Consider the following 18,798-nt stretch of genomic DNA (forward strand, 5'->3'; position numbering starts at 1 on the left):
CGCACACACATGAAGACACACACACCACACTGTTCAACAGCTCACAGCTCCAACTGCCCCCCCCCCCCTCCACACACACACACACACACACCCCTTCAGCAGTGGTTCGTGAACGTGTGAAATTCTTTCCAGCTAAAGGTGTGACAGCTCTCATTCTCGTATGCTGCAACAAATCCTACAAATTCCAACACCCACCTACCTCGTAAAGTTTACTTCTCCTGCCCTTGAAAAACACCCTATCTCGTTACCTCACTCTCACATCAACCCTATCCCCAACTCTTTATTTGCACTCTTTCCTTTCCCGTTACCGCTGACAATTCATATTTTCTAACTGCTGGTTTTTTGTTTTTTTTCTTCTTCTTCTTTTATTTCTCTTCAGACTTTTTTTGTTGTTGTTGTTTGGTCAAATCATGTTTCTTTCGTGCCGGCCGCCGTGGCGGAGGGATTTGTGTCGCGGACTGATGACTAGGAGGACACGGGTTCAAGTCCCACCAAAGGCAGTTTTTTGTTGTTGTTTTTTGTTTTTTTAAATACCCGTGGCCGGCACTAATCCAAAGTTGAGTGTGCTATGGGAAGACTGGGTCCACACAGTCGAGAGTCATCTACTTCATGAATGTGTCTTTAGGAGTACGTTGCTCCCGACCAATACTGCAGGTGTCTGTATCTCTCACTCTCAGTCTGGTTGACGCAGGGAAAAAGCATATTTTACAAAACCTTGTCAAGTAGTCCAAAACCAAAATGGACCATTATAGCAGCATCGTTGTCACTCCAATCATCATCCACCATTATCGTAATATTTAAAAAAAACAATTATTTCCGCAAATCTGGGGCATGAAGAAATGGAGAGAAGGGGAGGGAGAGAGTGACAGAGAGAGGGATATATATATATATATATATATATATATATATCTGTGTGTGTGTCTGTCTGTCTGTCTGCGTGTGTGTGTGTGCGCGCGCGCGTGTGTGTGTATGTATGTATATATGTATATAGATATAGTAGAGAGAGACAGTCGAGCCAAAGTAAAAAAAAAAAAAAAAAAAATTAATGTCAGGCCTCTAGCCCATGAGTGATGACATGTTCTGTGTACAGGGGAATGTTTACATTTTTGTAGCTTACATTTTTGTTGCTTTGTGAACAAAAGCAGATTGCGTAACTAAAACAGATTCTTTAGTACCAGACGTAGGTAAGCAGAATTTAAACATTCATGGATTTCGAGAATATTTCGGCGGAATGAATTCACTTCTTATTTCATTATACTTGGGACATATAAGTAAAAAGTAAAGTTCTGATTCTTACGTGTTCTTGCAAAAAGGGCACCGTTTGTTTCTGTCCAGGCTGACTTTATATTGTAAAGAATGTGAATTTAGATGTGACATACTAATTCTAAATTTTGAAAATGTTTTGCGCTGTTGGACATTCTTAACAAGATACAAATAAGGGCTGATCGTTGTATGTTTGAACTGAGAATACACATTATAGAAATCATGGGACTGCAGCAAATCATACCAGAGAGAGAGAGAGAGAGAAAGAGAGAGAGAGAAGGGGGGGGGGGTTCTTTCGTTCCTCTCTGTCTCCACACAAGAAAATGTCAATCAGAGAGAATATTGATGTCGATCTTAAATGAAAGAAAACCCACAGCACTTTTTACCGTGCTACAGATGTTGTTTTTTCACATACACTGACCTCAAACGTTTTCAAGACAAAAAGCAGCTCTCTGGTCAATTTCTGTTAAAACGTGGTTCCATCTGCAAAAACAACAAAGATTTACTTCACTGTACGCGAACAAAATGCAGGATAACAACAAAGACGAAATACGCGCGCTTACACAGAGAGAGAGAGAGAGAGAGAGAGAGAGAGAGAGAGACACGCGCAGAAAGAACAATGGGGAAGTACAGGTGAACTCCACAAGGATGATGTTTTCTGACTGCCGAATACAACACACCTGAGCTTCTGCAGTTGTGTTCCAGAGACGAAAACACTGTGAGATCCGTGGAACGCGTTGACAGCTGTGCATAGTGAAAAACCACTAGAACAAACTCGGTACGAGCTCACGGCGATACATTTAAAGATAACTGCTGAGTCTATAAAACTTACATATGGATACAGTCACAAAAGAAGCACCAAAATAAACTGCGGGTTGTAAAATAAATCTCACTCTGATACGAAGTGTTTGGCACGCGGTCACTTGTTTCTTTTTGAGCGAATTCTTCCCCCTCCCCCCCCCCCCCTTTTTTTTTTTATTTACCTTTTTTCTTATTCAAGGTGGAACAAAAAAAGTGCTGGCTCTGAACCATCTTTTTTTTTTATTTGTTGTTTTATCATATTATCTTTTATTTTTTATATACATCTTCCGAAAGCTTGTCTGAATCGCTTTTAATACCACCAGTTATGGTCTCTGTCTGTCTGTGCAAGAGTCAACGACAGAATGGAGAGAGCTCTATTCCAGTGTCACGGGGCATTATCGCAGCTTGCTTTGCGGTCAATCACTGTACATTTGCCCCTATTGTAAACCGTCCTTTTAGTGAGGAAAAACTGAACACATCATAACAAATCAAAACATCAGCGCCTTGACTGAACATTGCACTCCTACCACAAACATGTAAAAGATAAATTCGTCTGTGTTCCAACACCAGCATTGAACTACAGTGAACTGCCGTTAATTAATCAAGAAAATCCACAGACTGTCGAGCCATCAGGATGAATACCAATGTGCTAGCGAAACAAATTATGCCCAAATTAATTTTGTAAACCGGTTCCACTGTCATTGCCACAACCGTTCAATTTAAACTACAGACAATGCAATTATTCAACCAGATATAATTATATAACTGGAGACAAATGATGTGTGTGAGCGTGTGTGTGTGTGTGTGTGTGTGTGTGTGTGTAAGAGAGAGAGAGAGAAATTGTGTGTGTTTGTGCGCGCGTGCACGTGTGTGTGCATGCGTGCACGAGTGAAACATAATGTGTGCTAGAATACCCCCCACCCCCACACACGCAACATACCGAGTTCAATGGATAAATTCAATCCAAGTACGCAGGAGGGAAAAGCCAGTCAAACGTGAACGTAACCTTCAAACACCTTTCGACGGCTTTGGACTGGGTTCATGTTTGGCTCCTTTCCCTCGTATGACAACAACCTTGTCCTCATTCTGCGCGCACGCGCGCGTGTGTGTGCATGTTTATGGTCAGGTGCGTGTATGCGTGAAATCCTTGTGTGTATTTGACTCTGAGTGGGTTAGAGTTTGACACGAGTACAGGGAAACATACACTGCTTATTGAGAGCTGCAGCTGCTCTTCCAAGTCACAAAAGATTTCTCGTGAGTCCTTGGAACTGGGTCGTGTTCGGCTCTTCTCCCTAGTCTGTGACGACTTGGCCTTTCTGTCTATCAAGTGTCCTTTATTTCTATATATAAAATAAAAGTAAATAAAAACAAATACATAAAGGCAACGACTGCGTGTTTGTTTGTCTTCACCGCCTAATTCATCGGAAGTTTATGGGATAAGAGAGTAACTGCACTGATGAAAAGAAAAAAAAGATACGAGAGAGAGAAAGTCTAAGATGATAACCCACAGAGACAGAGACAAAGAGAGAGACAAAGAGAAGTGACCACCTGATTTAATCAGCAACGTAGATGTCTATATATCTACACTGAACCTAAGACTGTCTGAACCTACTGAAGTGGGAAACGTGTGAACGCAAACTGTGTAAATACCCACAAAGAACCAGACACATGCCCTAGACATACATACAAATATATATATACATTATGTAGTCTAGTCAGTATTATCGGCTTAGCGCCGGATCGAGGCGCTTAACTAGCAACACGAGCTGGCAGACACAGATTAGATAATCGCCCTGCTCATTTCATGTCAATGCGACCTGTGGTTTTTGCTGACAAAGACATTCACACTCGTTTGGACGATGCCACTGGATTTAATGCAACACACAAATATGCGCAAACACTCAAACACAAACACACATTCGCCAACCAAGAGAAAAAGAGAGAAAGAGAGAGAGAGAGAGAGTGTGTGTGTGTGTGTGTATGTGTGTGTGTGTGTGTGTGTGTGTGTGTGTGTGTGTGTGTGAGGGAGGAGGATCGGAGGAGGTGATGGGAGGACACGACAAAGGATAGATTTTTATTCATTAATGTTTTGATTCGATCCAGTCGTTCGACTGGTGGTGGTGGTGGTGGGTGTGTGTGTGTGTGTGTGTGTGTGTGTGTGTGTGTGTGTGTGTGTGTGTGTGTGTGTGTGTGTGTGTGTGTGAATATTTAAAGAATAGTCTTCACCAAGGTATTACAAGCGTTACAAACAACAAAACGACGAATGAAAACGAGTGATGAAGATTGTGATAAACTAAGATTTTTAACACCTTTTTTCCTCTTCTTTTTTTTCTTCTGCAGATGTGATGGCCGAGTGCATTATGGTTTGTTTAAAAACAAAAACAAAACAAAACAAACAACAACAACAACAAAAAAACACTCCACAAATCTGCATTCAAATACTTTGTAGTTTGAACGATGTAGCAGGTTAACACGAACAAAATTGTCAGACATACTTTATGGTCTTTACCAGCATCTATCAGATGACTATGACTCAGTGAAAAAACACTTATTCTCTCCTATCCCTGTCGCTCTCTCTTGTTTTATAGTTTTGTGGAATAAAAAAAAAAAAAAAAGGTTTGACAGACATCACAAACAAGTACCAGTTTTACCAGAAACTTGCACTCTGAACAAAACAAAACAACCCCCCCAAAAAATAAATGAATAAAGACATGTGACTTTGCTCAAGAACAGGTCTTTCCTGCCCTTTGAAGACCACCAACCCGTTGGGCAAATGCCACAAAGGCTCTTCCTGCCTCACCTCTGAACCGCTGTAGGATGCTAAAAGTCGTTTTCCTGTGGGCCCTCTAAGTGTCAAGCACGACTGTCGACTGGCTGCAGAAGTTCACAGCATCAAACTGCAGCAGAGAACCGTGCACCCAAACACTTATATTATTCGCACTGCCCCTACAACCTCTTGATTCCATTTGCGGTCCGCCCTTTCCGGAGTGTATAAGCCATATATATATAGGCCCTCTTCTTTTCCCTTCTGCCTGTAACTCAACATCCGATTTTCATTATATCGTACGCTTTGTTTTATTTCATTTCATTCTATTATCTATCTGCTTACTTTTTATGTTATTCGTTTATTTATTTATTCATTAATTTAATGATGTATCCATTTCTTTGTTTATAAACTTTTTTCTCAAGGCCTGACTAAGCGCGTTGGGTTACGCTGCTGGTCAAGCATCTGCTTAGCAGATGTGTAGCATATATGGATTTGTCCGAACGCAATTACGCCTCCTTGAGTAACTGAACTGAAATGAAGTTTGAGTCGTATCTCATGACTGGTCCCTGGCTGTATCTAGATCGGCATATGTGCTTTTAAAAAAATAATAATAATAAAATAAATAAAATAATCGCATTTATATACAGATCCAAGTTACAGAATAACCGCAGAAAAAGTGTTCTCCAGCGTTCCCCCCTGATCTATCTTTGTACAAAGGCTGTTGCTGCTTTTGTTTTCCGTTTCGGTTGTGATATTTTGTCACTGACATATGTTTTTGTTTTGTTTGTTTTTTGTTTGTTTTTTGTTTTTGTTTTTTTTGGGTTTTTTTGGGGGGGTTGTTTTTTTGTTTTTGTTTTTGTTTGTTTTTTTGCAGCGTAAACATTCGTTCTAGACAAATAAACGTCCGAAACGCCAGCTTTTCTTTCCACTATAGCTGTAACTCGAGTGATGGGGAAATGTCCCCTCACAACAATGCGTCCAAACACTGTTTTTTATAATCAAGCATTTTTGCTAGAAATTTAACTAGAAAACAAATTACGGAGTACAACAGCACTATGTATAGCACTCCACTGACAGTGCCCTCTGGTCCAACAGTGGTGTGCACCAACACCCAAAAGAATAGGAAAGAAACCGAAGAAAAGAGATCTCTTATCTCAAGGACAGGGATGGGAACACATAAACAACAGGGCGTCATCCATTAGCATTGTTTGGTCACAAGACTTCGTGCTCACAACGTGTGTGTGTGTGTGTGTGTGTGTGTGCAGTCCACGAAGTTCCCAACCTACCTCCACAACTTTCTTGGTTTATTGTTTTGTTTCTATCTTTCTAATTAAGTTTCTACTGAGGGAAAACGGTTTACTTAACCACAGCCCATCCTTTCACACGCAACCATTTCTAACTCTTCACACACACACACACCCAATACTTGATTACATTTTCTCATGATGAACACACACACACACACACACACACACACACACTCGATGAAAAACAGCATGGCGAAAACGCGTGAAAAGATACTGACGAAAGGAGTGATGATGATGAAATCTGATATATTTCGATTTAATCCCCTGTGACCATCTACGGTTCGTCTAGACTCGACAGACATGGGGCATGCTGTTGTTGATGGGATAGTGAGACAATTAACTCCAAAAAGAAAAAAAGAAAGAAAAAAAAGAAAGAAAAAGGTGATGTACTTGTTTGCCCTCTTACCAATCCCAGTGTTACTGCATCTTTCCGACTGTCTCGGTTATACCTTTCTGCCTGAACAAAATTTATATGGGAAGTCTGGTGGCTGACTATTTTGGACTTCACTCCCCTGGCCTGTCCATTCCGATTACACTTGATAGATTCACACCGTGCCTTTGTCCAGTGTAAAACAAACCATCCGTAATGTCTTTTTTGTATTCACCGTGAATACCCCCTCGTGTTCTCGGTTTTCTTGTTCATAATGGCGTCGTGTTCCTGGTCATGCAACGTTCCGAGATCTTCTACTTCACGCATCTTTGGCAGAACTTTTGTCTTTCGCCCCTTCATTTTCTGTCATCGAGGTCGTGGAGGAGAAGGTTACGGTATGGCCGGGAAGGGGGTATGTCAGGAAGTAGTGGGTGGTAGGATGGGGTATCAGGGTTTCTGGGTTGGGCTATCATGGCGAAAAGGTAAAGTTCGGTTGAAAACACTTCCACGCCCACTCCCACACGCACTCTTTCATTTTCAACGGTTGTAGGCCGTGCTCTCCACTCCCCCACACCTCCCCAACCCTTCACCCCTTCGGTGCTCACTGAACCCTGTGAAAGCCAGGCGACACGGGCGCCGTGTGACAGTCCCTGACCCCGGATTTACCGTGACGGAAATATATCGGTCACCAGCCGTGGTGAGGTCTGGCAGCAACAGCGATACCCGGATCAATGAGGATTGTGAAGGGTCAGCTTCACTGGATGACCCTGTGTCTGGAGCTGTCAGGTTTTCTGGCACACCTGTATTGTTGCCGAAGAATAAATGTATTTGTTGTTGTAGTTGTTTTGTTGTTGTCTTTTGTTTTTTTCTTAATTTGGGGTGATGGAGGGGAGGGGTGTCAAATTTCAGCTGCTTGTTTTTATTTTTTGTCAACGTAGTTAAAAAACATGATTACTGTATAATCATGCTTCTCTAGCTCTCTCATGTTTGTGCTACTCCCTAGTACTGGTTATCTGTCAGTGTCAAAAAAGGAACAAGCAGCTTTCTACAGCATCAGAGACAGGGTTGGTTTTCTCCAAATACAACCACACAGTTTGTTGCTGGAGGTGCTTATTTTGTCATATATGTAATGTATTCTATCAATGCATAATATTGTGTCTCTGTCTGTCTGCCTGTTGAACACAGAAAAACATACACTTTCCAACACTTATGGGAAAAGCAGGCACATGCTATCAGAAACTTTCCTCCCTTCCAACTCCCAAGATCAAAGGAATGGGACTGCACAAGAACATGGTACATGTTTTCCCAGTGCACGAGACATGCTGTGCAGGCTGACATGCTGTTAACAACCACACATTTGAGATAAGATTGTCTGCCTTCAGTTTCAAGTGTGGAGCCAGCAATCTTGGATGGGTTTCCTGTGGGTTTTGGCACACATCTATCTGTTCACTGCTTCACACCTTGACTGTTCTGGCCGATGGTGCTTTTCTTGCTGGCAAAGTTCATCATGTCATTTGCCAGTTTCAGTCTGAACATGAGATGCCAAGTGCCAAATTTACTTTTCACTGCACCTGACATTTAACATCATATATCAGTACTTTTCATTTAAACTTTCTCTATTTTCCACAAATCACATTTCAGTCAATATGGTTAGACACACACACACATACACACACACACACACACACACACAAACACGCACATCTATATATCATATGTATTGTTGTATACCTTGACTAACACACACACACACACACATATATATATATATATTTGTGTGTGTGTGTGTGTTGTGTGCATGTGTGTGTGTGTGTGTGTCTTGTGTGTGTGAAGATAAATAGATAGATAGGTAGACAGATAGATATATAGATAGATAAGATTGATACATAGACAGATAGATTGATAAATGCATCCATTTTTCTTCTCTACCTACATTCAAGAGCAGAAACCCTGAAGAAATGGTAAATGTGATTTCATGTTGTCAATAACAACTAGATGTTGGCATCTGCTGTGCTCACTCCACTGTGCAGGTTACATAACTCATGACAAACACTCCAGATTCTTTCTCTGTCACACACACACACACACACACACACACACACACAAAGACACACACACATGTGTGTGTGTATGTGTGTGTGTAATGTCTACAACTGACACAAGCAGCCTTGGCAAGATCGAAATGCTCTGACGAACACTTTTAAACTGTTGCACTCAATGAATTCTTCAGGTCTGAGCTGCTGTATTGTTCAATCCTACTCTACATGTATGTCAGTATGACAGCTTTGTATCAAATTTGCTGTTCCATTATTCATAGTGTCCGATTATCATTTTCCTTCCAAATGCAGCTTGAGTTTGTATTACAAATGTAGCTGACGTGTGTATCACAAATGTTTAACCAAGTATAAAATGGTTGTCATTTGGTGCCCTAGACAAATAATACATGACTTCCTTGCTACATTTGTTTGAAATTGTACTTTGGTCACCTATTTGTCATTTCATTCAGCTAACAAAACTGATTGAAAAGATTTCATTTTTCAAACGGTCTTACCTCTTCCCCTTCTCTAGACCCTCACCACACTCCCTCCCCTACTATCTTCCTATTCTCCCTTCTCCAAAATTCCATACAAAAATACATTCTTAACAGTTGGAATGATACTAATCACTTCAATCATTTTTCAGTGTAGTTCGTGTAATGGTGGTGACTCAATTTGCATTTCAGTTTTTTGTTGAGTTTACTTCAGTACACTAATATGGGAGTCGCATGGCAGAGAAATCCCAGATTACTAACTCAGTCACTGTGTAGCTTTATAATATGAAAATTTTCTCGATTTGGTCCTTTTCTTCCAAGTTTGACTGGGAAATCAAACTGAGCGTCTGGTCATTTGGATGAGACGATAAACTGAGGTCCTGTGTGCAGTATGCATTTGGTGCACTGAAAAAGAACCCACGGCAACATCGTATGTGTTATCCTCTGGCAACATTATATAAAAGAAAATTAGAAATCTACTCTAGTAGGTACACATATACATAATACACAAAATTAGAAATCTACTCTAGTAGGTACACATATACGTAATACACGCTGTTGATAAGAATGAAAAGGCTAAGGATCAAACTTGTTGCTGTCAAAATTCTTGTTCAACTTTCAAGCGACTCCCGCCTACCGAATCGAACTATGTATGGCACGCCAACAAATCGTAAACGGGAAGAAGCGGTACTGAACAGTTTCAGTTTCAGTTTCAGTAGCTCAAGGAGGCGTCACTGCGTTCGGACAAATCCATATACGCTACACCACATCTGCCAAGCAGATGCCTGACCAGCAGCGTAACCCAACGCGCTTAGTCAGGCCTTGAGAAAAAAAAATTGAACAGCAGGGAAATTTTAAAACAACCCCCCCAACCCCCACATTCAAAAAAAAAAAAAGAAAAAAAAAAAAGAAAAGAAGTTTAAATCTTTGGAGGGGGGATAAATGCGTGGGACAAAGCGCTCTGCCAGCCTGTGCACCTGAAGAAAAAAAAACTATAGCCAACCAGGAACCGACCGCAATGAAAGTTAACACAGCACGAGTCCCCATGTTGACAACTGAGCTGTCGTCTGCTGCAATGCTCCCACATCGGGATATTTGGGTTACATTTCATTCACGATAATATTTGATTCTACTGACAACTTACCTTCCAGACTAGTAGATTCTAGCCGCCGAATACTTCTTGTCCTCGTGGAAATTTATCCAACTGTGTAGACAAACGTACTTATAAAATGACTGACATTCACATGTGACGGTGTGCGACAACCTTGCCGGAACGCCATGGACTGCCAAACGCCCGGCGCCCGGATGTGCATGTTTCTACTTTCGCCCGAGTGCGTCACAAAATGGGCGATCTCAAAAATACTTTTGAGAAAGTATGCGTCTGTGTGTGTGTGTGTGTGTGTGTGTGTGAAGCACGAGAAAGATGGATTTTAAACAGACTGCAAGCATTGTTGAAAACACTGGACAGACACATCACAAAGTGTAAAGTAGCATTTTCAGTTTCGGCCACTAACAAACATGTTTCCATCATACAAAAACATAAAGAGGAGCATTAATTGTTTCCTCCTTCGTCGGCTTCATTTTCACCTCAAATACCCCAGTCACAAGGACGGCGTAATGTACAACGGGAAATATTCTCCGGCTGCAATCAGTCAGTGTTGTCTTGTTGATGATTATCACGCAATATGCTGTTGAACCGTCTGTGCGGTGTTCACATCTATCTGGTGCGTGTGTGTATATGTGTGTGTGTTTGTTTTGTGTGTGTGTGTGTGCCAACACAGTGTGTGTGTGTGTGTGTGTGTGTGTGTGTGTGTGTGTACTGCTGTTTGTGGTTGTTATTGCTGTCCGGTAATTGTTATTGCTGTTGTCGGCTGCACAGAACTTTTGCCCCACGGTAATGTAAATACTTTGCTTTACTGAGTATGACTGAATTGAATAGCTTTATATCAATGTTAATTCTTCATAATTCACAGCATTTACCCCCTTTTTATTTCTTTTTTTTCTACACTGAGGTTCAACCCTGCAAAAGCAGGCAAAAATCACAGTAACTTGTATTTTGCTTCACAATGTTGCAGTGACACTTGGATTACCAGAGCCTGACATTGATTCCGTCAATTCAGATACCGATGGTATTGAATCTGGAGCCGGTAATGCTGGTGACAGGTTGGAATAAAGGGCTGGTGAAACTGAGAATAATCGGTCAAATCCATATACGCTACACCACATCTGCCAAGCACTGAGATGCCTGACCAGCAGCGTAACCCAAAGTGCTCAGTCAGGCCTTGAGAAAAAAAATAAAACAATGAAATAAAATAAAATAAAATAACAAAAGAAAAAAGAAATAAAATAAAATAAATAAATAAATAAACAAAAAAGTAATAGATAAATACATAAAAATACTACTACTATTAATATTTTTATAAGGCACAAAATCTTGATGAAGTCAACTCTATGCGCAAAACAACAACAACAACAAAAGACAACAATAATGATAAATAAGCAAATAAATGTAAAACATGCAGACACACATTCACACATACACTACACACACACATGCATAACAGACATGCAACAAACATGCAATTTCACAGATACGAAAGCACAATCAGATACACACAAACGTACATGAGCCCCCCACCCCACCCCCCACCCCCCCTTCCCCAACACACACACACACTACCCTGCACCCCCTTCCCCCTCCTCCACACACTCATTTCTAGGCTACGTATCACAGCTTCCACGGCACAATCACCCCCGCCCCCCCCACACACACACACACACTTACTTGTACAAGCACACACACATACGCCCACACCCCCCACCCCACACATATATGTACAAATATATATATGCACACCCGCACGTTCCAATATTCCGTTGCTCCCACAGTGTAGACATGCATACACACACATACCTCATCCTCTACACACACACACACACACACACACACACACACACACACACACACACACACACACACACACACACACACACACACACACACACACACACACACACACACACACACGTGTGCACAGAGCTCTCCTGACACATGTGTACACTTACACTTTATTCAGTGCGCAATATGAACATTCCATATTCTGTTAGTGATGGGAGTTGGGGAAGGGGGCAGGGAGTACCACAATTAAATATATGCGACAAACACTTTCATTGTAATTAGTCATTCAACCAGGTAAGCGCATCTGTGTACCATTAGATAATCTGTGTGTTAAGTAGTTGTGCAGTATTTGTTCACAGACGAACAGAAGAAAATGTTAGGAAAAGGTCAGCAGTGATGTACAGTGCAATTTTGTTGGCAGATTGTGTGTGTGTGTGTGTGTGTGTGTGTGTGTGTGTGTGTGTCTGTATGCGCCGTGTGTGTCTGTCTGTATACATGTGTGTGTGTGTGTGTGTGTATGTGTGTGTGTGTGTGTTTATATGCGCCGTGTGTGTCTGTCTGTATACATGTGTGAGAGTGTGTGTGTCTGTCTGCCTGTCTGTATGCGCCGTGTGTGTCTTTTTGTACACATGTGTGTGTGTGTGTGTGTGTGTGTGTCTGTCTGTCTGTCTGCCTGTATGCGCCGTGTGTGTCTGTCTGTATACATGTGTGTGTGTGTTTGTCTGTCTGTCTGTCTGCGCCGTGTGTGTCTGTATGTGTGTGTGTCTGTGTGTGTGTGTGTATGCGCCACGTGTGTCTGTGTGTATACATTGTGTGTGTGTGTGTGAGTGCGCACGTGTGTGTGCGTGTGTGTGCGTGTGCGCGCGTGTGTGTGTGTGCCGTGTATGTCTGTCTGTATGTGTGTGTGTGTGTGTGTGTGTGTGTGTGTGTGTGTGTACGCATGTGTGTAGGAGGGTGAGAGTTGCAATTTATGTTGGTCTTCAAACTAAATGTTAATGGCAAGATGACAGACAGGTAAAATACATACATACAGCTGCAGACAAGCATTGAAAGCAAACAAGAACTACTTTTTTCTTTCCTTTCTTTATTTACAATAACCAAAACTCATAAAGCAATAAAATGCGTTCATGATTTCATGGCAAGATGACAGACAGGTAAAATACATCATACATACAGCTACAGACAAGCATTGTACAGAAAACAAGAACTTTTTTCTTCTTCTTTCCTTTCTTTATTCACAATAACCAAAACTCATAAAGCAATAAAATGCATTCATGATTTCACTATATATGGCGTGTTACTGTAAAATATGAAATTGGCTATTGCATAGATTTGCCGTAGCTTAGTTAGAAACTCTCTCTCTCTCTCTCTCTCTCTCTCTCTCTCTCTCTCTCTCTCTCTCTCTCTCTCTCTCTCTCTCTCTCAATCATTTCATATTTATCTGCAAAAGATAAGAAGAAGAATTTCTATTAAAAATTTTTTTTTAAAAAAACAACAACAAAAAACAAAAAAACAAAAACATCTGTACTCTTTACGATACAGCTTCAGTGCAGCAAAAAGATTTGTCCAGCATACTGATGACAGAAAATGAAGATATGATACTCTCACTTGCACAATGTGTATCCGAAGGTGTCAATATACACAATAAGTCAACTATCAGTCCAAATACTCATTAATCAATTAACTATTATTATTGGTTCTATGTTATTAAAAAAGAAAAAGAAAAAAAGAAAAAAAAGGATTGCATTGATAACAAGAGAGGCAAGGCCTTCAAGACTCACTTGTGATAAATTAAGTCCCCTAGCATTAATTACAGAGTAATTTCCCTTTTTTACTATCTGCACCAAAACATTTGCAAAATAAATAAAACTTCCATGCTTAGCAAAAGAAGTTCCTGTTTGAACAAAAAATGATAATAATGACTCCTCTTGTGTTGTGTCAGAATAAGAGGTCAAAGTGCCAAGTTTAGAGAATACAAAAAATATAGATATAACAGTAAATGCAGTTTGCATATAATTTGGCTTCTTTTTTATTTTTATTTTTTGCCCATCCCAGAGGTGCAATATTGTTTTAAACAAGATGACTGGAAAGAACTGAATTTTTCCTATTTTTATGCCGAATTTGGTGTCAACTGACAAAGTATTTGCAGAGAAAATGTCAATGTTAAAGTTTACCACGGACACACAGACACACACACACACACACACACAGACAACCGAACACCGGGTTAAAACATAGACTCACTTTGTTTGCACAAGTGAGTCAAAAATGGAGAGAGGACCTTTGAAAGGAAAGGTAAGTTGGTTATCCAGAAACTGGATTTTCATATATAGAAATGGAGTGGATGCAGATGTGTTTGGGAATTTTAGTTGTTGTTTTTTACATAGAAAAAAAGTGGGTGTGATCTGTTAGGTGTGTATGTGTGTATAATTTAAGAAAAAACATGAAAATTCACTGCTTCAAAATCAGTCTTGGAATTAACCCAATGAATGTATGGTTTAGAATACAATAAACTGAAAAAAAAGGGTGAAAAAAAAAGAAGTTAATATATGATATGATTATTTGTATTACTGTTTTACCCTTACAGTATATGTCTATCATGTTCTAAGATTATTCATCACCTTTATAAAAGTTAGACTATTTAAGAAATATTAAAGGACAAATACACAAATTCTTATATTGAGCTCAGAAGAAGAACGTATTTATTTCCCCTGACAGTTTCAAGACAACATAATTTACTTCCCCTGGAAAAGTTCACACCATGACAATCACAAACGTTCACATGCAAACTAAAGATTGTGAATGAAATAATGTTATTTTGATGCACACATTAATAGGTACTGAAATAAACAAAAACAAAATAAGAAGTTTAATTACACATACTTAACCGTGACCCAACTAGTGCAGACTCCGGCAGGGGTCTGACATTCCACAAACGTAATTTTAGATAGAAAATTTCCTATATGTAAGATTATTTTGACAGACTATCATAGTTGCAACATAATCACAGATAAAAGGAACAGGTTGAAAGAAGAAAATGAAATGTGTTTGGCACATTTTCAGGAAGGTGGGAAGACATCAGATATGAGATGTAACTTGTTTAGTGATGATGATCTACATTTGGTTGGTGAACAGTACAATGACAGAACCAACCCCATGGACAAGCATGTGGAGGTGATGGCCAACCTTCGTGGGTTCGAACCCAGCCCCGTCACTGCTCAGCTCTTTAGCAACGCTGCCAAGGAACACATGGAAAAATATGGTGAGTGTTCGTTTCACCTGGTTGTGAATGTGACAGGTTGTTTCCATGTCGTCTTTGATTCGCTTCAAGTGGTCCTTTTCTTGTGCTGATTTTACCACTCGCATTGGCTCACCCTGTTTTGTGGTCACTTTGAGCAAGGCACAGCTTGCATGCATGAATTGTGCGCGCACACACACACACACACACACACACACACACACACACACACACACACAGCCACACACACACGTACACATATATGTGTGTACCTTTGACCAAGGCTAGAATATCGTAAATGTATTCAGAGTGATTTTTCCTGTAGAGATCTGCCACACATAAACTTTCTTTATATTGTAGTTGATATACAGTGCATGCAGAAAACCAAACTGCATTTGAAGACCATGTGATCTAGAGGTAAATGTAGAAGAGATGGGTGTTTGTGTGTTTCATTTTGGTTTTGTAGCTGTTGTTCTTGCTGTAGTCAGTTCGCTTTTCCCTTAGAATAATAATAATAAATGTACTGATAAAGCGCCTTTCTTTTTAATGTTTTTCCTTGAAAACTATTCAGTATTTAGAGTGTATGTACAACACTCGGCTTATATCACAGATTGACATCAGTGAAGGACCATGACTCTCAAACTAGGAGGCAAAATTGCACTGGTTCTTTGTGCTGCAGCCGTGTGGGCTAGTTGGCCTTTGGGAACCATCCCAACGCCGACTGTCCTAAAACCCTCTTGGCCAAGAGAGTGGGGATGTAACTGGGCAAGACATTCTCCACTATAATCAAATTCTAGCCCAAATTGTCGGAACAGCAGTTGCCTCCTCTGCTGTTCTGATGGTCATAGTCGGACACGACTGACTATCATATATATATATATATATATATATATATATATATATATATATATATATATATATATATATATATACAACTAAAACAGACAAATAAATTGTGCTCCTCTAGTTATTGTAGAAGGTGATGTCATATCTGGGATACATTATGGCCTGGCGTTTAATTTTTAACCTTTTAAGTTAAGTGTTCATGCTTTAAACCGTTTAAGTGTTCATGCACGTATTTGGGTGTTGCTCAGTAAATTAGTTAACAAGATAAGCATTCTGTTATCAGTCAAGACATAACATGCATGATAAAATTAAACACTATTATAGTCAATCAATGTGTATCTGCATACAACCAGGAGTGAGAAAAACCTGAAACAGTTCAAGAAAAACATGAAGGGTGCGTGTGTTTTCACTGACAGTGTTGCTGTGCAGGCACCACTAAAGAGCACCTGGCCAAGATTGCCAACAAGAACCACAAACATTCCACCAACAACCCGTGAGTTCTCTTGTCTGATGATGACTTGTGTATTGTTGGTCAGAATACCTTACAACACAGTTTTTTCCCCCCATCCATTTTAAGCCCATGGACAGCAGACCATGAACTGTGTGTGTGTGTGTGTGTGTGTGTAGTTTTGCTCAATATATCTTTGGAACATTTTTGTTTCTGTTGCCCTTAGCATGTTTTAGATTGTAATTTACTTTTTAATTTAGTTATCAGAGTAGGTTTTTGCTCTACATTTTTTAATTTATGTTCTTTTTTTGGGGGGTGGGGTGGGGGGCTTGTTTCTTTGTGCCTTATCTTTCTTTTTCTCTTTCCACCCTCTCTCTGTTGTCTGTCTGTCTGTCTCTTTCTCACCACCCTCTCTCCCTCTCCTACTTGCTCTCTCAGACTCTCTTTCTCTCATGTGCGCTTTCCCTCTCTCTCATTTTCTCTGTATTCTCATTCTCCTGTCCTCGGGTCTCCTTTTTATACGTTACTGAGGGTAGTATTAGATGAGTGGGAAAATGATGAGACTAACAGAAGAGGATGATTTATTTTTGTTTGCCTTTTACTTCAGGTAAGAGCTTCACAGCAGTATTGATTGAACTTAAACCTTTAATATTGGTAGAGTTGGAAAATGTGGTCACTCAAGCATAAATTATGTGATTATCTGCACCTTTTGGAAATTCAGTGCCAGACATTTCTGCTTGTGTGACTCCCAGGTACTCCCAGTTCCAAAAGGAGTGCAGCCTGGAAGAGATTCTGCGCTCTGCAACCGTCTTTGACCCTCTGACCAAACTGCAGTGCTGGTGAGATGTCTCCAAAAATAAAATATCATTTAAAAAATTTAAGAGCATTTTTTTCATGTTAAGTTTAGTGTGCAATTTAAACAATTTTATGAATGGTTACCAAGAAAAAAAAACCCCTACGTTTATCCTGGCAGTGAATATCAAATATTGAAATAACTGCTATATGTAAACAAGTAGGATTTATTTGAATAGCCGTCTTGTTGTTGTTGTGAAGTGATGGAGCTCATGACTGTGCAGATCTATTTTTAGCAAGTATGAAAACAGGCTTGGTTCCATTGCTCTGCTTCACATAGCCATTGACTGGGTTGATGCTCCTGGGGATGACAGAGAAGTCTTCACATAGCCATTGCCTGGGTTGATACTCCTGGGGATGACAGAGAAGTCTTCACATAGCCATTGACTGGGTTGATACTCCTGGGGTGACAGAGAAGTCTTCACATAGCCATTGCCTGGGTTGATGCTCCTGGGGATGACAGAGAAGTCTTCACATAGCCATTGACTGGGTTGATGCTCATGGGGATGACAGAGACGTCTTCACATAGCCATTGACTGGGTTGATGCTCCTGGGGATGACAGAGAAGTCTTCACATAGCCACTGACTGGGTTGATGCTCATGGGGATGACAGAGAAGTCTTCACATAGCCATTGACTGGGTTGATGCTCATGGGGATGACAGAGAAGTCTTCACATAGCCACTGACTGGGTTGATGCTCATGGGATGACAGAGAAGTCTTCACATAGCCATTGACTGGGTTGATACTCCTGGGGATGACAGAGAAGTCTTCACATAGCCATTGACTGGGTTGATGCTCATGGGGATGACAGAGAAGTCTTCACATAGCCACTGACTGGGTTGATGCTCCTGGGGATGACAGAGAAGTCTTCACATAGCCACTGACTGGGTTGATGCTCCTGGGGATGACAGAGAAGTCTTCACATAGCCACTGACTGGGTTGATGCTCATGGGGATGACAGAGAAGTCTTCACATAGCCATGGACTGGGTTGATGCTCATGGGGATGACAGAGAAGTCTTCACATAGCCACTGACTGGGTTGATACTCCTGGGGATGACAGAGAAGTCTTCACATAGCCACTGACTGGGTTGATACTCCTGGGGATGACAGAGAAGTCTTCACATAGCCATTGACTGGGTTGATACTCCTGGGGATGACAGAGAAGTCTTCACATAGCCATTGACTGGGTTGATACTCCTGGGGTGACAGAGAAGTCTTCACATAGCCATTGACTGGGTTGATGCTCCTGGGGTGACAGAGAAGTCTTCACATAGCAATTGACTGGGTTGATGCTCATGGGGATGACAGAGAAGTCTTCACATAGCCATTGACTGGGTTGATACTCCTGGGGATGACAGAGAAGTCTTCACATAGCCATTGACTGGGTTGATACTCCTGGGGTGACAGAGAAGTCTTCACATAGCCATTGACTGGGTTGATGCTCATGGGGTGACAGAGAAGTCTTCACATAGCCA

General features: G+C 40.7%; 1 protein-coding gene across 4 annotated transcripts in view; it reads right to left on the minus strand.

Annotated features, from left to right (window-relative positions):
• LOC143279864 (uncharacterized) overlaps positions 1–10,323 on the minus strand; it is an 83,189-nt gene extending 72,866 nt beyond the window's left edge. For 2 of the 4 annotated variants that reach the window (XM_076584137.1, XM_076584133.1), the window contains exons 1-2: positions 10,183–10,313; positions 1,685–1,746 (exon numbers count right to left, since the gene is read on the minus strand). The gene's annotated coding sequence lies outside the window, so the exon portion shown is untranslated. Of the gene's footprint in view, positions 1–1,684; positions 1,747–10,182 lie in introns of all 4 variants that reach the window. The other 2 variants (XM_076584134.1, XM_076584132.1) reach the window with 1 other exon arrangement.
• Between the last annotated feature and the right edge of the window lie 8,475 nt (positions 10,324–18,798).

This window comes from Babylonia areolata, chromosome 3, assembly GCF_041734735.1.
Source record: "Babylonia areolata isolate BAREFJ2019XMU chromosome 3, ASM4173473v1, whole genome shotgun sequence".
In the NCBI taxonomy this organism is placed as follows: domain Eukaryota; kingdom Metazoa; phylum Mollusca; class Gastropoda; order Neogastropoda; family Buccinidae; genus Babylonia; species Babylonia areolata.